This window comes from Sorex araneus, chromosome 1 (genome assembly GCF_027595985.1).
Source record: "Sorex araneus isolate mSorAra2 chromosome 1, mSorAra2.pri, whole genome shotgun sequence".
Classification (NCBI taxonomy): Eukaryota; Metazoa; Chordata; class Mammalia; order Eulipotyphla; family Soricidae; genus Sorex; species Sorex araneus.
Genome location: NC_073302.1, coordinates 357,064,845 through 357,081,543, shown reverse-complemented (window position 1 = coordinate 357,081,543; position 16,699 = coordinate 357,064,845).

Here is a 16,699-nt window from a genome sequence, read left to right as displayed (position 1 = left end):
AAAGAGGTTAGAGAAAGTGAAAGGGCTGCTTTAAATTTTGGTTCAGAATTTTTGTGGAAAAACCTCAGCTTTTTCTGAGAGATTTGGTTTATAGAACTCAATTTATGAAAATAAGATTTGAGAAAGACAATTAAAAGAAATGAGAAACAATGTAAGAAATTCAATGAGAGAGTAGCCTATTTTTTCCCGTTGTGATGTTTCATCTTATGAGTTAACTTAGAAGACTATGGAACATAGTTTTGGTTCAACATCAGTTTAGATACTATTGTGAAGGTACTTTTAAAGACATTATTAACTTTTAAATCTGCAAACTTTAACTATACAGAATATACTTCATATGAGTGGACCCCAACCAATCTGTTGTAAACCAGAAGTAATTCAGCCCCACAGTGCCTCCAGCTTTCACTCTCTGGGCTCCTGACCAACAGACTGTTCTTCAGAGCTGTGGTCTTGCCAGACTCCACAAAAATACAGAATAAATCATTATAGGTAATATATATAATATAATGCACATATATGCACAAGTAAATATATATCTTTATACAATGCTTGTATATTTGCATACATTCATTATATATACACATTATGTATATGCATACATGTAATATACTTGTTCTGTTTCTCTGAGAGCTGTGATTAATTTATATAGCCATGAATTTATGGAATTTCTTATTCTATTCACTAAACTTTACCCTCCAGTTTCTATTTTTGAAATTTACATTTCTCTGGAGTAAGATCTAGAATTCTTTCCTAAAATTTCTAGGATATTGATCAGAGTTTTCAGTAGTGTTAGGAAGTTTACCTTCAAGATGAGAAATCAAGTACACTCTTCCAATTTTGAATAAATATCTGAAGGAATAAATTCTAGGTGCAAACAGTGAAAACAGATCATCTTAGCCTTCATAAGCAACAAAACGTATACAGTGTTAGCTCACAGGCAAACTAACTCAGGTTCTGCTTTTATCTTGACATATGCAATAATGAAAACACATCTCCTCTGTAAGGAATTACATTACTCAGCACTTAATTTTATCTCTTTAAGCTTTCATTGCTAATGCTCAACTTACTAGTAAAATATGCCATGTACTCAAAAAGACAAAACTATTGAAAAAATTAAGGAAAAAATGGGCAAAACATCAAATTCAAAATGTTGGAGCAAACAGACAATGCTTTAACATAATGATTATTTCATGTTTAAGATAACAGATATAGACTTTTAGCAAACTCTATAGAATGATTGAAATAGAATGTCTAGAAGGAAAAATCAAATATGACAAGCAAGAATTCAAAGGACGGTAAGAGCTGAAAAGTTAAGTAGGGAATAAATGATCTGGGAAATAGGAATACAGAATACAGTTTGACTGAGGATAAGGGAAACAAATGCGTAGGAGTTAGGTAAGTTCAGAAGAGGAGGGACTGGAGAGGCAGTTCAAAGGTTTGAAACACATGTTCTGCATGTGGAAGGCCCGACTCACCCACAGCACTGTCTGGTCTCCAGTACTGCCAGGAGTGACCCTTGAGCACAGAGCTTGAATTGAGAATGGTATTGTAGTGCACAGTCACCCTCACCAATCAAACAAATGGAAGCACAGAATTATTCTTCAATGCATAACAAAAGGCATGTGCAAGAAATGCCTTGTGGAGTCTGTGGAGGAAGTGCCTTTGGTTATACTGCATGGAATAGCTTCAGTGCACTGGAATACCAGAAGCCAAGCAGCACTATGTTTCCATTTTGGGAGTGAAGCTGAGCAAGAATTTTCCAAAATCAATTAAAGACATTAAATTTGATGTTTAAGTAATATTGCACAGTTTAATTAAAAGAAAACAACAAATTATTTTCTATAAAGAGAAAGCAACAATGACATGAAAAGAAATGAAGCAAATGCACCAGTTGAAATTAAACCCCATGAAAATCAATCTCCAAGTGGGAATCTTAGAAGCAGACGGAGGGAAGAAAAGTCACTGCTTTACTTTAAAATTTTAAGTAATCTCTTAGCTTTAAAAAATAACAGAATTTATTTCTTGAGAGAAATTATGGAAATCAGAAGATGTTTAACATCTTCAGAATGTTGACAAAAGTTTATGGTTGACTTAAATTTTATACCAAGAAAATATTTGTCAAAAATTACTGAAAACTCATTTTTGTTTCTTTTGGCTTTTTGGGTCAAACCTGGCTATGCTCAGGGGATAGTTCTAGCTCTTATTTCAAGAATTACTCCTGGTGGTGCTTGGCAGACCATAAGGGTACCAGGGATAGAACCCCGGGACTGGGTCTCGTGCAAGGAAAACACCATACCCACTGTACTATCACTCAGGCCCATTACAATTTTTGCCAGTGAAAGTACTTCTACATCTATGTGTTGAAACTGGCAAAATCAATTATTTTCGTTAAATATAACTAAGTCAAATATGTAGGTTGGTTTCTTGGTTTACTACCATAAAGTAAAGCAATGTACAACTGATTAATTACGAGAAGAGTTGAATAGCTTAAAATATTTTGCTTAATATAAGGTAACGAGGTGTAAGCAGGGGTATTAGAAATTCACGAATCACGAAATCCCCATTAATCGTCGATTTCTAGAGTGGCCTCAGTAACCTCTCCATTCATCCTTTCCCTGAGATCTTAGAAGTCTCTCTAGGCTCAGCCCTCTGAAGGATGTCAGACTGGAGGCTCTTTCAGGGTCAGGAAATGAGATCCAGCTTGTTACTGGATTTAGCATATGAATACACCTTGGGAAGCTTGCAAGGATGCCCCATGTGGGCAGGAAACTCTCAGAAGCTTGGCAGTTTCTCCCAGAGGGAGTAGTAAGCTACAAGAAATAGACTACAAGCACTTCTGGGAGCTTGCTTTTAAGTCTCTGGATGTTGGCCGTTGATGGGATTACACACACGTGGGTTCCTCTGCCGGTAACTTCATGTGTGAAGCCTGTCCGAATGTGTGGAGAGGGGCCTGGAGCATGGCTGTAGCTAGGTTTTAGTGGTCTTTGGCCGCCAGGAATTCTGCTCGGGTTGGGGAGGGAAGCTGGAGCCCATGCCCTCCGAGGGGCCCCGGGGAAGACAGCCAGGCATGCGGGCAAGAAACTCTCTGCCTAATTAGAAATTAAGCATAAAAATATATAAAGCACAGCTATACTCAGGGATCAATTCTAGTTGTGCTCAGGAAACACTGTATAGTGCCAAAGATAGAATCTGAGTCAGCCATATAGAAGGCAAGTGCCATACTTGTACTTTCTGTACTGTCCCTCTGGATGCAAAACTATATTAAACCTAGTGTATCTATATTTTTAAAAAACATAAATAGATATAAAACACTGATGAAAGCATCAAGGATATCAGTATTTGAAAAAAGAAAACAAAGCTGTATGATTTGTTCTTACAACAAATATACATAGGATACATTAAATAATGATAAAGATGAAATCAATTTAAAGAAATTTATTTTTTTTAATTTTTTTTTTTTTTGCTTTTTGGGTCACACCTGGCGATGCACAGGTGTTACTCCTGGCTCTGCACTCAGGAATTACTCCTGGCGGTGCTCAGGGGACCATATGGGATGCTGGGAATCGAACCCGGGTCGGCCGCATGCAAGGCAAACGCCCTACCCGCTGTGCTATCTCTCCAGCCCCAATTTAAAGAAATTTAACATGTATACATTGGCAAAAAAGAAAACCCATGAAACCTCTATCATCAAAGTTGATTTACAGCAAGAAGAATAAAAAATAGTGTTATTAATAAAAATACAGCAACTAATGCTAAATGTATCTAGATGTAATAACAACTTAAATATATTTGAGAAAAAAATGAGAAAAATTAAAATTATTTTGCCTTTATAAAGCATAAGCAAAGATGTCCATTTAGTGGAGTAAGAAGACAACCAAAACCAAATTATAATTAAAAGGCCAAGAATTTACATTGATAGAAAATTCAATGTAGGGTTATGAAGAAAGCAAAAATATTGGTAAATTGTATACACTTATGACTTAACATCAATTTAACACTTCTACAATAACCTCTAAGACAATAATTTGTTTTATTTTATCTAGAATAAATATTTATATACCTTAGACAAGTATTAAGTGATAATAATTTATAATAATAAATTATAATAATTTGATAATAATATGATAATAATAAATGATCTGGCATTCAATCCACGAACCTGTGGTTTCAAAGTCAACATTCTACAAAATAAACTAAATTAAGTACAAATTACAAACCAAGAAAGAAATTAAAAAGAAATGGAAGGAACTTCAATATAAAATTTTAAAAATAAAAGAAAGATTAAAAAGATAAAATGACAAAAGAATGCAATCTTCACATCTATAATGATGGCTCTATACTTATGAGATACCTGCAATTCACTCATTTTTAAGAAAATAAATTTTATCAGGTGCAATAGCATGAATGAACCCTAAGAACACAATGTTAAATTAAACAAACTATTCACAAAATACAACTATTGAATTATTCTATTTACATTAACTAGAAATTTATTCTATTTAAATAGAATTTTATTCTATTTATTTTATCTATTTTATTTTATTCTATTTATTTTATCTATTTTATTCTAGAATTTCAATTTAAATAGAAATTTATTCTATTTACATGAAGCATTTAAAAATAGTTAATATTCATAGAATAGAGAGGTGGTTATTTGGGGCTGCTGGGAGTGGTGAGGGGGATGAGGCAGAACTGTCTATAAGTATGTTTTCATTTTTGCAACATAAAAACAAATCTGAAAATTTTTTTTGACAAAAATTATTGTAAGCTTAAAAATTATAATAACACAGGGTATGGTGCTGCCAGCAGGTCAACCTGTACCTGTGGGGTGAGTGCATCAGCAGCCTGATGGTGCCTTCACACTTTCTGCTACCCCAAAATTGCTGTTCTGCCTTTAGCCAGACCCCAACAACTTGGGGCCAAGTTTACCAAGAAATTAAACGGCCAAAATTTAGGTATATGGGAGACACTCCCACAAGCCACCTCTGGCTCAGCTATATAAACTCATTTATTGGCCTTAGTTCAGAGACCCATAAATTTCAAAAGAGATTGAAAGTTGCAGTTAGGGTCTTTAGCACAGAGGCAGGTGGGAACCCGTGACTAAGAGCTCTAGGCCTGGTTGGATCGGGTCTGGGCCTCCTGTCCCCAGTTCCCCAGTTTTCCAGTAGCTTGGTAGTCACACCCACAAAATGCCCCCGGTGCCATGTAATCTCATCAATGGCCAAGACCCAGGAACTATAAACTAAAGCTCCAGGAAGAGAGTGCTGCAGAATCTCCTGACCTGCACTGGGGCACCTTGGAGTAGGGCTGGTTTAGTCTCCCTCCCCACCCCAAGCTGAATCCCGGTAGCCAAAAACCTACAGAACCCAACCACAGCCATGCTCAAGGACATTCTCCACAGACTCGGAAGAACCTCATGTAAGAGTGGATGAGCCTCACCTAAGATGGGATAAACCTCACCAGAGAGTGGACCGGCAGGCAAACCCAGATATGCAGGAACCCGTGACTGAGACCTCCAAGCCTGCTCGGATCAGAACTGAGCCTCCTCCCCACCCCCTAGGTCCCCAGTTTTCCAGGAGTTTGGCAGTCATACCCATAAACTGCCCCTGCTGCCATGTAATCTCATCTATGGCCAAGACCCAGAGACTATAAACTAAAGCTTCCAGAACAGTATGACACAGAATTTCCTGGACATTATATTCTGTCCATAACAAGGACTATAAAGCAAATCATCTAGCATTGCCTTTTAGGTAGGTTTGAGTGGTGGTGGGACTGGTGTTGAAATATCGAATGTACCCAAAGTAAAGAGAGAATATGAGGAAATTTTCTGCCACACAGGCAGGGGAAGGGTTGGAATGGGGGTGGGGGGTTGTGGGGAATACTGGGGATTTTGGTGGTGAAAAACGTGCACTGGTGAAGGGATGGGTGCTTGATGATTGCATGACTGACTGAAGCTCAAACATTAAAGCTTTGTAACTGTATCTCACGGTGAATCAATACAAAGGAGGAAAAGAATAATAATAAAATAATAAACTAAAATTAACATTTTGAATAAAAAAATAATGTGGAGTTCATGTCCAATTCAACCAGCTTAATTAATAGCTGAATAAATAGCAGTATCCCTACGTTATAAAAAAATGGTAATAACAGGGCCAAAAAGTGCAGTGGGTAGGGCATTTTTCTTGCACTTGGACAGCTAGAGTTTGATCCCTGGCACCATATAAGGTCCTGCCAAGGACCATTACCACCAGGAGTAATTCCTCAGAAAACAGCAGGGGTAAGCTGTAAGTACTGCTGGATATCCCCCTACCAAAAAAGATAATATCTAGATTGCAGAGATAGTGTAGGGATTAAGAGGCTCTCCTTGGACCCGCTCTCCATGCCATCTTGCCACAGCATTCAACAGTGAAGAATCCAGGCCCTGCCGGCAGGCACCACCAGCCAGAGAACGCTCTGGACTCCAGACTGGGCCAACAAGACCCAGGTGACAGACGGAGAAGGTACAGCCAGCATGTCTTCTCCAGATGGACCCCTGGCGACACTGAGCTTCTACTAACATGGCTCCGGTATGCAGGACTAGGACATCTCCAAACCGCGGGGGGGGGGGCACTGGAACGGGGTGGCGCCAGCTCAGTTTCCAATTTGCTCTTGCCACCGGAAGTCTCGCCCCTGACCCACCCTAGGCGCCATCTTGCCACAGCAGCCAACAGTTAAAGAATCAGGGCCGGCAGCTAGACTACTTTTGGTCCCAGCAAGGGCTCCCAGCCATGTCTCTAGACTGTGAACTAAGCCATAGCCCCACGCTGGCCAAGGAGGGGAAATAGCCTTCTTTCTCAGTATTTTTTCTCTTTTTGGGGAGAAGCAGCATGGCGTCCGCCATATTATGAGGACTACTAAGCAGGTATGAACTTGGTGGCGCAGGAAGGAGGAAAAAAAAATTGTGTTATGAACTTGAAACAGCGGGACACTTGGGCAGTCTTGGGCCGGGCCGATGCTGGCTCGTGCTCCGATGAGATTCCACCTGGGTGGCCACGCTTTTGTGCAGCCGCTTTGCTGCTGATCGACCAAGATCTGGAGACCAGCTAGACTACCTTTGGTCCTAGTCATGTGTCTAGACTGTGAACTAAGTCATTGCCCCATTCTGCCCCAGGAAGGGAAATGATGCAATTTTGTAACGTAAATCTCCCTGGACTTAATTACTAAAATACTAAAATGCAGAAATGCTACCGCAGCCATGCGACTGCATATCTCTTCATTCTCAGAAATAGAAAACTAATTATCAAATGCTTCCTTTTCAGTAGGACTGTTTTTTTGGGGGGTAAACTCCAACAACAATAGTGAGTTTTTGTGTTGAAATATGGAATGTAAACAAGGTAAAGAGAAAATGAAGTGAAATTTATCAGTTACTCAGGTGGGGGTGGGGGCGTGGGGGTGGGAGATATACTGGGGTTTTTGGTGGTGGAATATGGGCACTGGTGAAGGGACGGGTATTTGAGCATTGTATAACTGAGACATAAGCCTGAGAACTTTGTAACTTTCCACATGGTGACTCAATAAAATAAAAAGAAAAAGAAAGAATCCGGGCCGGGGGGGCTGGAGCAATAGCACAGCGGGTAGGGCATTTGCCTTGCACGAGGCCGACCCAGGTTAGATTCCCAGCATCCCATATGGTCCCCCAACCACAACCAGGAGTAATTCCTGAGTGCATGAGCCAGGAGTAACCCCTGTGCATTGCCGGGTGCGACCAAACCCCCCCACCCCCCAAAAAAAAGAATTTGGGCCGGGCTGGCAGGCACCGCCAGCTGGAGAACGCTCCGGACCCCAGATCGGGCCAACAACACCGTGCCAGACGTAGAAGGTACAGACAGCATGCTTTCTCCAGATGGAGCCCCGGCAACACTGAGCTTCTACTAACACGGCTCCAGTATGCGGGACTGGGACATCTCCAAACCTATATACCAAAAATATGCTCAAGAATGGCTCCACCACCCTTGAGCGTCCATTATCCCAGAGGCACAGAAACCAATCTCAGAATGCAGCAGCTGCTGGCAGATATACTCCTGGATTCTGAACTAAGCTATGGCCCCATGCAGCCCTGGGATGGCAAGGTTTTCTGTCCCTTGGCCTTTTCCCCTGCGACAGCATGGCGACCGCCACCATTCAGAACCAACTGGACAGAGAGTTAGGAGTTTGCAGTGATGGGATGGGATGCATGGGCAATCTTGCGATGGGGGAGGAAGAACCGGCCCTGCCTCCTGCCCAAATGAGACCCCGAGCGGTCGCCCATGAACAGCTCCTCTGCTCCTGAACAGCCATGATCCCAGCGCCACAGAAACCAATCTCGGAATGGAGCGGCTGCTGGCAGAAATACCTCTGGAGTTAATACCAGAATTCCAAAACTGGGCGGCTGCTTTCGCGACCGTGCAACATCATATACTCTTTGTTACCAACAATAGAAAACATACAATCTAATGATGCCATTCTGACAGGTCTAGCTGTTGGAGGAAAAATTCCAAATAATGATAGTGAGTTTTCTGTTGGAAATTGAATGTAATCAAAGTAAGGAAAGAGTAAAGTGAAAATCATCTGCCACACAGGCAGAGGGAGAGTGGGAGTGGGGGTATGCTGGGGTTCTTGGTGGTGGAACATGTGCACTGTTGAAAGGATGGGTGTTTGAGCATAGTATGACTGAGACTCAATCCTAAAAGCCCAGTAACTGTTCTCACGGTGACTCACTTAAAAAATAAATTTAAAAAATCAATCAATAAATAAAATTTTTTAAAAAAGAGGCTCTCCTTACAGATGTCTGAGTCTAGTTCATATCCCTGGCACCACATATGTACTTCTAGCACCATCAGGAGAGATCCCTAAGGACAGAGCCAGAGAAAACCCTGCACACTTCCAAGTGCTCAAAATTCCCTACAAAATATTGATAGTATCCAATTTTCTTAGCACTATTTATCTAAAAAATTTTCATTTATCGATTTATAAGTATTGAATACCATTAAATTATACTTTTAACTAATTTAAAAATTATATGCACAGAACAACATAGTATTAGGCATTAATTAAAATATAAGCAGAAATTCAAAGATTTGAATGAAACTACCACTATAAATGCAGTTTTTGGTGCATCTTTAACATTAATTAACAAATTAATCATACAAATATGTCACGTGGATATATATTTAGCAATTGATAGATAAATAAAACAATATTTGACACTTGATCTAATTGCCGTATGCTTAAATTGCAGCTCCCAAAATGGACCAACAGTAAAAGTAACTTCAAAAACACAGCATAAGGCCTAGAACTATATATGAATTTTCTCAACTAAGAAGGTAATCAATTATTTTCCTTTGATTGAAATTCAGTGATAAATATAAAGAATACTTTCCATGTTACCTTGTGCATTTACTATAAAATATAGTTTATATTTAAAGCTGAGACATATATGACAAGTAAAAACTAAAGATTAATCACTCTTGTATACAAAGATGTACATACAAATATATACATAATAACTACACTGATTTCACAAATTTAAAGTGGGTCAATATATTTAAATAGTTATAATTTATCACATGAACAAATTAAGGAAGAAAATGAAATGATCATCCTATTAGCCTGTAAGAACTGTGATTTTAACATGTATTTAAGAGAAAATTGGCTAGCAGGGACTAGAAAGAAACATCCTTAAGATAAAAGATAAAGATGCCTAATCATGTTGGATAGAAAATAGCATCATGTTTAATTGAAAATAGCAAAATCCTTTTTATAAAGTTAACTTTTTTAACTACAAATGCCCAATATGTATTCTACTCAACATCATAATAATACCTAATATGAACAAAAATATATTTGCATTTTGGTAAAGAGAAGAAAGTATAACTTCATAAGACGATATCTAAAATAGAACTAATAATGTCAGTTATCTATGAAAATCATCATATAATTAAGCTGCTCAAAAAGAATAACAAAGAAATAAATCTAGTGTCAATAATGTGGCTCAGTGGTAAGTACGTCTTTCATGCATGAAGCCCTGACTTCAACGCCCACTATCAAAACTTGAAACAAAAACAAAACAATTAAACATAAGGAACTCATGAAAGGGCAGACAAAAATGCCTTCTCATTCCATATTCACAAACATAGACTCAACATGATGAGTCTTACTCCCTTCCAAACTGTTCAGATAGAATACTATACAGCTGTTAGAAACAATGAGGTTGTGTAATTTGCTTACAAATGGATAGACATGGAGAGTATCATGATGAGTGAAATAATTCAGAAGGAGAGGGACAGACATAGAATGATTGCACTTATTTGTGGGACATTAAAAAAACATGAAAACATAGTATAATATTAACACTCAAGGACAGTAGAAACAAGAGCCAGGATGATCAGTCCATGGTTGGAAGCCTGCCTCAAGGGCTGGGGAGAGGGCAGTTGTGATAGAGAAGGGACCATTATGACAATGATGGTTGAAAGGGATCGCTTTGGATGGGAGATGTGTGCTGAAAGTGGGCAAAGGACCAAACACGATGGCCTCTCAGTATCTGTATTGCAAACCATAGTGCCCCAAAGGGTGGGGGTGTGGAGAGAGAGAGACAGAGACAGAGACAGAGACAGAGACAGACAGACAGACAGACAGAGACAGAGAGACAGAGAGAGATAGAGAAGAAAAGTGCCTGCCATAGAAGCAGGCTTGGCTCGGTGGATGCATGGCAGGAGGGATATGGGAGATATTGATATTGGTGGTGAGAAATGTACACTGACAGAAGGACGGGTCTTGGAACATTGACTGGAACCCGGTCAGAAAAGCTTTGTAACTGCATCTCACGGTGATTCAATTAACATAAATAAATAAATAAAAGGTGGTAAGTTTAAGATATACATTATTAACTTAAAACTTCCAGAGCCAAGAGTAAGCTCTGAGCACTGCCAGACGTAGGCCCCAAACAAACAAACAAAAAAAAAAACAAACAAGGAAGATAAAATCATGCAATTTTCTGCTACTGAATGAATCTGGAAAATACCATGCTGAGTGAAGTTAGTCAGAAGGAGTGGGGCACAAGATGATTCCTCTCAGATGTGGAATGTGAACAAACGAAGTAGGGCATAACAAATGTCAAAAGGCAATAGAAACTAAGAATGAGTCTTCAATAGGAAGTCTACCACTGGGGAGCGACTGGGGTGTGAGGATTATGAAAGGGATGGATGGACTTTGAGACAACAGTGGAATGAAGTGGACGCTCTGTGGGAGAGTATGATGCTCTATTGTGTTAATCATGAAACCCAATCCTTAACAGGATTGCAAACCAAACTTCCTAAATTAACTTTTTTTATTTTCAAAAATAAATTAATGATCACTGTTTAATAACTTAAGTCGTATCTATTATATTTTTTACTATGAGTAAATACAAATAACCCTTGATCAGTAGGATCTGAACTAACTGGATCCACTTAAAAGTAATTCTGTTGTAAACAGACATGTCAATAAGGTGTCAATGAATACAGTATGGTATTACAAAAGAGAAGAAAGAAAAGAAAAGAAAGAAAAGAAAAGAAAAAAGAAAGAAAAGAAAAGAAAAGAAAAGCGCAAAGCATTATGCTAGTACCTGCCTTCTGAAGCAGCAAGTGATATTTTGCACCTGCAGTAAGTCAAAACATTGGGTTGGTATGTAAGAAAACAAATGAATAAGTAAGAATAAAAACTGAATGAAGATCAGATATGTACATAATAACCCAGAAATTTCCTCAAGATATGATTCTATTTCTTTGAGATAGAATATGCATTGTTGTAGATGAAATAACATGGCCATGATTAAATGTCAAAGACAAAGCTTTAAGAGTTATTAAAAAACAGAAAGATATTTTTTAAAAATTTATTTATATTTAATTAGAGAATCACCGTGAGGGTACAGTTACAGATTTATACACTTTTGTGCTTATACTTCCCTCATACAAAGTTCGGGAACCCATGCCTTCACCAGTGCCCATTCTCCACCACCAGTAAACCCAGTCTCCCTCCCATCCTCCCCAATCCCATCTCCCCCCACCCCACCCTGCCACGGTGGCAGGGCATTCCCTTCTGTTCTCTCTCTCTAATTAGCTGTTGTGGTTTGCAATAAAAGTGTTGAGTGGCCGCTGTGCTCAGTCTCTAGCCCTCATTCAGCCCGCAACTCCCTTCCCCCACATGGCCTTCGACTACAATGTAGTTGGTGATCGCTTCTTTGAGTTGCCCTTTCCCCGGAACGTGAGGCCAGCCTCGAAGCCATGGAGTCAACCTCCTGGTACTTATTTCTACAGTTCTTGGGTGTTAGTCTCCCACTCTGTTATTCTATATACCATAGATGAGTGCAATCTTTCTATGTCTGTCTCTCTCTTTCTGACTCATTTCACTCAGCATGAAACTTTTCATGCCCATCCACTTAACTACAAAATTCTTGACCTCCTTTTTTCTAACAGCTGCATAGTATTCCATTGTATAGATGTACCAAAGTACAGAAGGATATTTTTAAAGATTACATGGGGAGGAAATTCTTAATGGAAAAAAGATCTAAGTTTTAAATCACATAGGTGTGACCATTTTACCACAATAAAAATGGGTATTTGTCAAAAGTCCTTCTAAGAGAGAAAAGACATGTAGCAGACAGGTACAATGATTCCATAAACGCAACAGCACGTGTCCATGAGCGATCAGGGATCCTAAGAGGCCATGAGAAAAAGACTCACTGCACATCAGCAGGAGGCACGGGGCAGAGTGGATTCTAGAATGCCTAGAAATCATATTACCTAGAAACCATCACTGTCACAGTAGCACTGTCATCCCATTGTTCATCGATTTACTTGAGCAGGCACCAGTAATGTCTCTATTACACTCAGCCCTGAGATTTTAGCAGCCTCTCCTTACTCGTCTTTCCCAATGATTGGAGGGTCTTTCAAGGGTCACGGGAATGAGACCTATCGCTGCTGCTTTTCTCATATTGAGTACGCCAAGGCTAGCTTGCCAGGCTTTTCCCTGTGGGCTGGATACTCTCAGTAGCTTGTTGGGCTCTCTGAGAGGTATGTATATATATTTTACTGTATTGTGAATATGAATACGCCATGGGGAGCTTGCAAGGCTCTCCCGTGTGGGCAATAGACTCTTGGTAGCTTGTTAGATTCTCCAAGAGGGAGAACAAGGCAATAGCCTTGGTGCTTCCAGGAGCTTGGTCTTATAGTCTCTGGATGTTGGCTGTTGGTAGGATTACACAGCGCCTGGGGCAGTTTGTGTGTGTGACTGCCAAGCTACTGGAAAATGGGAGGTCTGGGTGGAGAAGGCCCAGTCCCAATCCGAGCAGGCTTGGAGATCTCAGCCTCGGGTCCCGCACACCTGGGTTCCTCTGTTGGTCTCTTCATGCATGATGCTAGTCCAAACGTGTGGAGAGTGGCCTTGAGCATGACTGTTGCTGGGTTCTGGAGGTCTTCAACTGCCATATTACACTTAAAAAAAGAGTCAAGCTAAAGAACTGACAATAATAAAGGAATATATACCACAGGAATAGCAGATCTATTTTGAAACACGTGCAGTCTCAGCTGCAGGGCCAGGCCAGAATAACCACTGTCAACTCCTGGGGAGTGCCGGGACAGGAGGTGATGCCAAGCACGGCCTTTTGGGCTGTGCTGTGGGCGCTCCTGCCCCACGTGGGACAGGGGATGCATGCAAGGATGCACAGCCAGAAAGAAATTGCCGAATGGAAGCCCTGGGGACGTGTTCTGTTTCATTTGGTGTTTTGTGTAGGGGAGGTTGTGGTCACTCCCGCCTTTAAAAATTTTGGTCTTTTTTCCATTCAGAAAAGGACAAGTAAGGGCCTGAGAGATAGTACCTCGCCTAAGGCCCGCTCAGCATCCCCTCACCGCAAGTCCAGGAGTCATCCCTGAGCTCAGAGGCTTGAGTAAGCCCTGAGCTGTGTTGGATGTAACTAAAGACAAAATAAATAATTCTATTGCACAAATTCAGTGTTTTTATTTGTTTCTATTCATGCAATCTCTTGCCCCTGCACCTGGCTGTCTTTCCCAGGGCCCCTCGGAGTGGGTGGGCCTCAGTTTCCCTCCCCACCCGGAGCAGAGCTCCCACGGCTGAAGATCTCTGGAGCCTAGCCACAGCTATGCTCAAGGCCCCTCTCCACACATTTGGACAAGCCTCACGCATGAAGGAAATGGCAGAGGAATCCAGGTGTGTGGACCCAGGGCTGAGACCTCCAAGCCTGCTCGAATCGGGACTGGGCCTCTTCTGCCCTAATTCTCCATTTTCCAGAAGCTAGGTGGTCACATCCAGGGACTGCCCCTGGCACTGTGTAATCCCACCAACGAAAAAACATCCAGAGACTATAAAACCAAGCTCCTGGATGCACGCGGCCGCTTTGCAGTCACGTAGCCTCTTATAATCTAATTCTCCCTCTGGGAGAACCTGGCAAGCTACCAAGAGTTTCCTGACCCCATGGGAGAGCCTCAAAAACTCCCCGTGGTGTATTCATATGCCAAAAACAACTAACAATGATGGGTCTCATTCCCCTGACCCTGAAAGAGCCTTCAATGTGGCAACATAGGAAAGGACGAGTAAAGAGAGGCTTCTAAAATCTCAGAGGTAGGATGAATGGAGACATTATTGAGACCGCTCGAGAAATTCAAAGATCAACGAGATGATGATTATGATGATTCATGCAATAAAAACAAATACCTAGGGGTTCTGTCTCCAAAGGGAGAAACTGATTTCTGAAGACCCAGGCTGTGAAGGGACTTGGAACAAACATTTCCGAAACCCAATTATGAGCAATTTTGTAACTGCATCTCACTGTGATTCAATACTCACACACACATATATACATATACATAATATATATACACACATACACATACACATACGCACACACACACACACAATAAAGACCCAAGCTGATTTCTGCAATGGCGGAGAGAGACAATTTCTATCTGTGTATTCAGAGCTAGAGGAGCGTTTACTCACTCAATCCTGGTCTTCCCACATTCTGGACGTTGGAAGGTTTGGCTGGAATTTCTGTGGGTGAGCTCTGGAGCCTGCATACTCCTTCCTGTGGCTTTAGAACCTTTCATAACAGATTTCTGTGGTGGTTCTTAACACTGAGACATGGAGACACCCATCAATTCAATACCCAGCTTAGTCAGAGGCTTCCTGAATGGTTCCCCTCCACTCCATGGCAGGCAAACTAGAGAAGTCTCTGAGGGTTTCATGTGTTCTAACTTCTGTAGTTTAGCATCAAAGGCCATTTTCATAGAGAGAATGAAGCACTTTAAAATACTTTTGAACCCAACTTTATGTATACATGTAGTAGGTACTCAAAAATATGTAAGTCTGTATTAAATTGCATGTATTTTGATAGCTTTAAGACAACTTATTACAAATCATGAGTGAATAATCATTATTTTCCACTATGTTTCAGAATTATTAAAAAATAAATGCTATTCCTCTTGGAGGCAATATAAAGGAGGCATACATTTTACAGATGCAACACTAATATTTTTGTGTGGGTATAATATTAGCAGTATTTTTTAATGAGTAAAACGTTATTTTCTAATGAATTCATAAAAACTGCAGATAACTTTAGTAAGATTTAAATCAGTAATTCAATATTATTTTCAGTTACATTTTGACATCTAAATACATTTAATAGGATATGAGATGTTAGTGGAAACATCTTTATCCCATGCTTTTATTTAAATTATTGTATACATTATTGTTTTTAATGATACACAATACTTCAAATTCTAGAAACTCACCTTTCACACATTAAACACATTGGACATCAGGTTTATTCAGATTTTATGTGTGTTCAGAAACTTTTTTGTCACTGAAACCTCATAACTAGGAGTTGGGGCTTTCTATTGCATCAATGCCTTCTGAGGTTGGTGGCATGTTACACTTTCAGTGAGACTATTCTTTTGTAGCCATTGTTGTTTGGTCTTGACATTTGCCCAATTTAAGTTAATATTACTTTATTCCTGAGATACCACTAGCAACTCACAAATGAACAGTGCCAATGAAATGAGTCCTATCCTGGCTGTAATAAAGCTTGTCTCTTTTCACTGGAACCTCCAGCCAGTCTCTTGCTTAATTTGAATTTGTGTTAGCTCTTCTAAGAAACAGGGACTGTTCTTTACACTATTAAGGACATATTGGTATTGGAATGGTAAGTGGTTCTCAGTGACATTCATGGAGAATCCATTTATTTAGACAGTGTTGCAAGCAAAAATCAGAGAACTCTTAAAGCATTTCAATATTTCACTGACAAATAACGCCATGTCTTCATTACTAGCCTCTGAGATCAATCTAAAGCATAGCAAAAACAAAAACAAAAACAACCAAAATTCTACTTTATCAATCTGATAACTAAATAACTTCATTTGTTATTTATTTACTTCATCTTCCTGGTGCCAAGTCAAACAAAATAACTCGTGTTCTTAACTGCGGATCATTGCATATTTTGTCTTATTTTAACTGTACCGAATTGTTTCTTTGGGCATGTCCCCTCAAAGAAGGAGCATAGTTTCTGATTTTGGTGCTCTATTTATTTTCACCCACTTAGACCAATGGGTGAAGCTGGCATGAGCGAACTGTGCAATTTACCTTCACATGAGCCAAATGTGAAGATACCATATTCTTTCACTCAGCACCAGCT